This window comes from Macaca mulatta, chromosome 1, assembly GCF_049350105.2.
Source record: "Macaca mulatta isolate MMU2019108-1 chromosome 1, T2T-MMU8v2.0, whole genome shotgun sequence".
Classification (NCBI taxonomy): Eukaryota; Metazoa; Chordata; class Mammalia; order Primates; family Cercopithecidae; genus Macaca; species Macaca mulatta.
In genome coordinates this window covers 38,512,534-38,517,696 of record NC_133406.1, presented here as the reverse complement: position 1 = coordinate 38,517,696, position 5,163 = coordinate 38,512,534, and positions in this window count along the sequence as shown.

Genomic DNA, 5,163 nt, shown 5'->3' with positions numbered 1-5,163 from the left:
ATGGAGTGAGAGAGATGTTTAGTCCTCAAGGTGCATTTCAGTGGTCTTTGACCAGTTGCCAGAAATTTCCTTCATTTAAGCTTCCAAGCAAAGAGACTGCTAATGGCAGCAACAGCAGCAGAACCCCCAGAGCCTCATCCAGGTGCCTAAATAATGTGACCTCAAGGTGACAAAAAAAAAAGGATGGCTTCAGTGAGGTACAAGGGGGACTCAATCTAGGTAGCCATTTGCAATCTCCCTTCTGCTGTCCCACAGCCCAGAGAGAAAAGAAAAAATAGAAAGGAAACCGGGAAAGACGTCAAGAGAGTTTCTGGAAGAGTCTTGAAAAGGGCGAGGACGGAAAGAAGGTGCTGACAGGAAGGGGAGAAGACAATACAAAAGGTAACGTGGAGTTGAAAATAGGAGAGTGGAGAGTCGCCCTTCCATCAAATGTATTATAAAGCTACCGAAGGAGACCAGAGAGTGGGGGAGGGGGAAGGTCAAATGGAGGCGTTTGTGAAGGCAGAGCTTTGGAGAGAGGGCCAAACATGAGATGGCGAGCACACAAAAAAGGCGCTCCAGGAGGCAGTTGAGGGGGCTGGAACGAAGTGAGAGATAGAGAAGAGGATAGAAATCAAAGAGTTCATCGAGGGAAGGGGGGCGCCTAGGAAACACGCCCGGGAGGGCCCCGCTTTGTCTGGCTTGGGCGGCGGCGGGGGCAGCACGTGCAGCCGGGAGCGCCCTGTGCCGCTAGGCTCCGAGCCGAGGAGCGCCGAGAGGCGGCACGACGCGCGGGGGCGGCCCCGGCCCCTCCGACCAGCGAGACCTCTCGCTGGCGGGCCCCGCGCTGCAGAAGGGGCGCATTGTTATGTCCCAGGCCGCAGCAGATTGCCGCTGTCCTGCAATACCCTCGCACCCTGGCACCGCGCCACTGGCACGGTCCGGGGGCTGGAAATAACTGCGCCGTTCCCATGACGACAAGGCAGCGCCTCCCGCCCCCGGCCTTCCCCGCCCCGCCCCGCCCGCTGCGCTCCGCCCGCCGGTCCCCGCCGCGGCCGCCTCCCCCCAACGGAGCTCCCCCGGTCACCCTGGCAACGGCGGCCGCGGCGCGCGGGAGGTGACTCGGGAAGCGGCGGGCCCCGCCCCCGCCCGCAGGGCCGCGCCGCGCGCCCAGCCCCCGCCGGGGTCTGCTCTCGGGCGGGACCGCATTGGGGCCGCCGCGGGCGCCGGCGCAGGAAGCCTCCCATCCCCCTCGGCCCGCCGGGCCCGGAAAGGCGGGAGCGAGGAGGAAGCTTCGCGGCGGCCGAGGCTGCGGGAGCGGACGAGCGCGCCCCAGTTTCTCCTCGGAGCCGCCCCCAGTCCTCCTGACCTACGCGCCCCTTTAAATCCTCCGCGGGTCTCCCCGCCCTTCCTGCTGGGATGGGAGGAGACCTTAGCTGACGGTGCTCGGCCTGCGCGGCCAGATGAAAGGGGGACTGGGAAAATGAAGCCAGCTCCTGCCGGTGGGCTGGGGGCGGGAGGAATCCGGAGCTCTGGGCGCTGGCGGCACTGGGCTTGAGGGAAGCAGCGGCACGGGAGGCGCCCTCGGGAGCCGGGGTCTCGCGGTCCAGGGAACGCCCCCGCCGCCGGTTCGCTAGCGAGGCATCCCGTGAACAAAGAGGCCTGCTTCACCCTGCTGGGGCGATCACCCCCGAGAGGGAAGGGTTTCCACCTTGCACGGCACTCGCGCGTTTTGTCTGTTGGTTGTGGTGAGGAGGATGTATTTCAGATCCCAAAAAGAGCCTCTCGGCCTCCCAGGGTGTCTGGGTCAGAATTGAGGCTTTCTGGGCGGGGAGGTGTTGGGAGGGGAGTAGGAGGTCGGAAGGAGAGAGGCCAACCCAGTTAGCTCTATTCACACCGTCCCTCTCTAGGACCGGAGCCTACACCTGACTTGTTTGGAATGTGAGCTTCTGCAAGGCAGAGGCCCTGGCACTTAAAAAGTTCTAAACTAATGTCTGGTGAATTGATGCAATTAAAACCAGAGTGGCTCCCTCAGTTGTCCTGGGTGGGCAGGGCATCCCAAACACACTAAGAAAGTATTCGGGGTCCTTTGAAAATGGTGCCCAAATCAAACAAAATATTAACCCTACTTCAGATTTGTGAAGTCCTTTCCTCTAAGAATGTTGTCTCCTTCCATGTATATTTTCCACTCCATAAAATTCTAGAGCACAAAGAAAGGATTAGTATGGGAGCAAATAGAAAAAATAAAGACCGTCAACTGTGGTCACAGTGGAGAAACTAAAGAGTTTAGACTCCACTAGCTTTTAGAGTCCTGTTTTCTTTGAAGTGGTTACAGCAGAGTACTTTCGTGTGGCCTAAAGAGTTTGGAGGTATACAGTTAAAGGACCTGGAAATAAGACTTGGGCTGGGCCGAGGCCGGGCGCGGTGGCTCACGCCAGTAATCCTAGCACTTTGGGAGGCCGAGGTGGGCGGATCACGAGGTCAGGAGATTGAGACCATTCTGGCTAACATGATGAAACCCCGTCTCTACTAAAAATACAAAAAATTAGCCGAGCGTGGTGGTGGGCGCCTGTAGTCCCAGCTACTTGGGAGACTGAGGCAGGAGAATGGTGTGAACCCGGGAACCAGAGCTTGCAGTGAGCCGAGATCGCGCCACTGCACTCCAGCCTGGGCGACAGAGCAAGACTCTGTCTCAAATAAATAAATAAATAAATAAATAAATAAATAAATAAAGACGGGCTGGGCCGTTGGGGCCTTGGCTGTGAGACGATAGTTGTGAAAATGAGGTTAGACTATGTATGAAATATTCTTCGTAAGCCATAGGATATGTCATACAAATGCTTTAGTTACTGAAACATCCATAAATTGGTATACAGGTCATGATTACTGTAGTTGCAATACGGAGTTGGGGGGGTGCTCCAGATCTGCAACCTGTGGGAGATGGGGACAGGACTGAAGGGCTGTGTGCTGATGAATCTCCTTCAGTATTGCTGTGGAATGAATATCCCCAAAATTCATATGTGTTTAAGCTCTAACCCGTAATGTGACTGTATCTGGAAATAGGGTCTTTAGGAGCTGTCTCCTCTGCCATGTGAGGGCACAGCAAGAAGGTGGCCATCTGCAAGCCAGAAACAAAGCCCTCAGCAGAACCTGACCATGCTGGCACCCTGATCTCGGATTTCCAGGCTCCGAAACGATAAGAAATACATTTTTGTTGCTTAAACCACTCTATGGTATTTTGTTATGGCAGCCAGAGCAGACTAAGACAAATATGTCTTCGCTTGGAGCTAAGCGCCCCTCCTACCACCTCCACCACCTGGCGTTTTGTTCAGCACTTCCACAGTTGTCTCATTTTTAATTTGTAACCATGTAAGTTGGAATTGGCAAGATTTATTTTAAAATGAAGAAGCTAAGACACACAAAGATTAAAAGGCCTGCTGAAAGTCAGACAGATTGTGAATGACTGGATCAGAACTTGAGTCTCCCCAGACAACATCTAGTCCCTAGAACCTGCCAGGTTCTGGGCTAGATTCGAGGGATAGGAAGATGAATGTGATTTAGAGGTGGAGAGGGTACAGTCTGGTCAAGCAAAGAAACGTGGACGAATCATTACATCAAGGAGAAAAGTCTGCAAGGATTCATTGGCCCAGCAGATAGATGGGAAGGGTGGCCCAGGCAGGGGAATACTGGGAAAACATGGCTTTGGGGGAGCCGCAAGTGCTGTTGAGGATAGGGTACAGTACAGAGAAGGAAGGGGCAGAGATGTCCTAGATGCAATTGGAGATTCAGCTTTGCTTCCACTTTCCCAAGGACTCATGGCCTCCCTAGGGCCCTGGCCAAAGGGGAGACCTGAATTTGGAGATCAAGGCTAAGAGTCCTTAAGGACCTAATGTCCCTAAGGAAAAAGCAATAGTAAACTCTTCCATTAGTTTTATATTGACCCCTCTATAGAAAATTATCTTTGTTTTTTGACCTATGGTCTCCTAAGGATTAGTTTTTTACAGCCCTAACCATTTGTAAGTAAGTGATAATGTGCATTAATTAGAAGATATGAATTGCACACCCATGGCTTTTTCTAGCAAGGTCCTACCCTAATCAATGTGTTCACAGAATCTCTGTCTCCAGAGGCACAGAGTCATACTTAAATGAATACATGATCATCCCTCACCATAGAAATTTAGATAAGGACCTTAACTAATGAAGGGGCTAATATCTGTCCCCTTTTGGGAACATTTGTACAAGCTCTTACCAGTTATAGTCAGATAGGCGGATTTATTTGTCTGCTGTTTTCTTTATGGGTACAATATGCATATTTGTGTTTATCATATATCCTTACTCTGACTTTTATTATTTATTAAATCACAGCACTCAGATGCTCTCTTGGGGAGGGACTGTAGGTTCGGGACAAAATAGGCCCAGTAGAGCCCTTGCACTTAGAGCCCCTCTCCCAGAAACCAGGTTCTAGAAGCTTGCCCACCTCCCAGGGGTACTCATTCTAAGCACCAGGCCAACAGCCAATTTAAGGGCTGATTCTGGGATTTCAGCATCTCTCTGCCTGGTACCGAATGAAGACTATCACCTCTGCCTCACTGGAGGCCTCATTAGGACTTGAACTCTGGTCTTTGTTCCTTCCCAGTAGGTTCTATACAGTGGAGAAGGTGTGGGGAGGAGGGGGGTCAGGTAAGCCCACAACTCCCGAAGCAGCAGGAGTCCAACAGCCTCTGAGAACCAGGAAGTGAGTAAACAAGCAATTACCAGAAAGACGGCAAACAGCCCAGTAAACAGAGAAGTGGTTCAAATTACTTGATTCCACTCCCTGCCTTCCCTCAAGCCCTCCTCTCCACATCTCCCATCTAGCTTCTCAAGGCTAAATTCACCCCCCTCTGCCTACTCTCCAAGCGAAATTCCACCCTAGTGGAAGCTGGGTCCCAGGGGTGAGAAGTGGATGTTACATTCTGGCTAGGGTCTTCAGGGCTTGGCCGTTGTATCGCTGCCCTTTGTCTATATGGCAAGAAGGGGAAAGAATCAGATGGTGCTGCCTGCTATCCTTCCGACTCAGTACCCCTCCAGTCTTCCGATCCTTTTGGGGAAGAGGGGAGTTCAGGAAGAAAGAGGTGACTCAGACCTTGCTTCTCAGAAACTAGAGCGGGAACCCAGCTGGGCTGCAGGAAGTGTGGGGTCGGA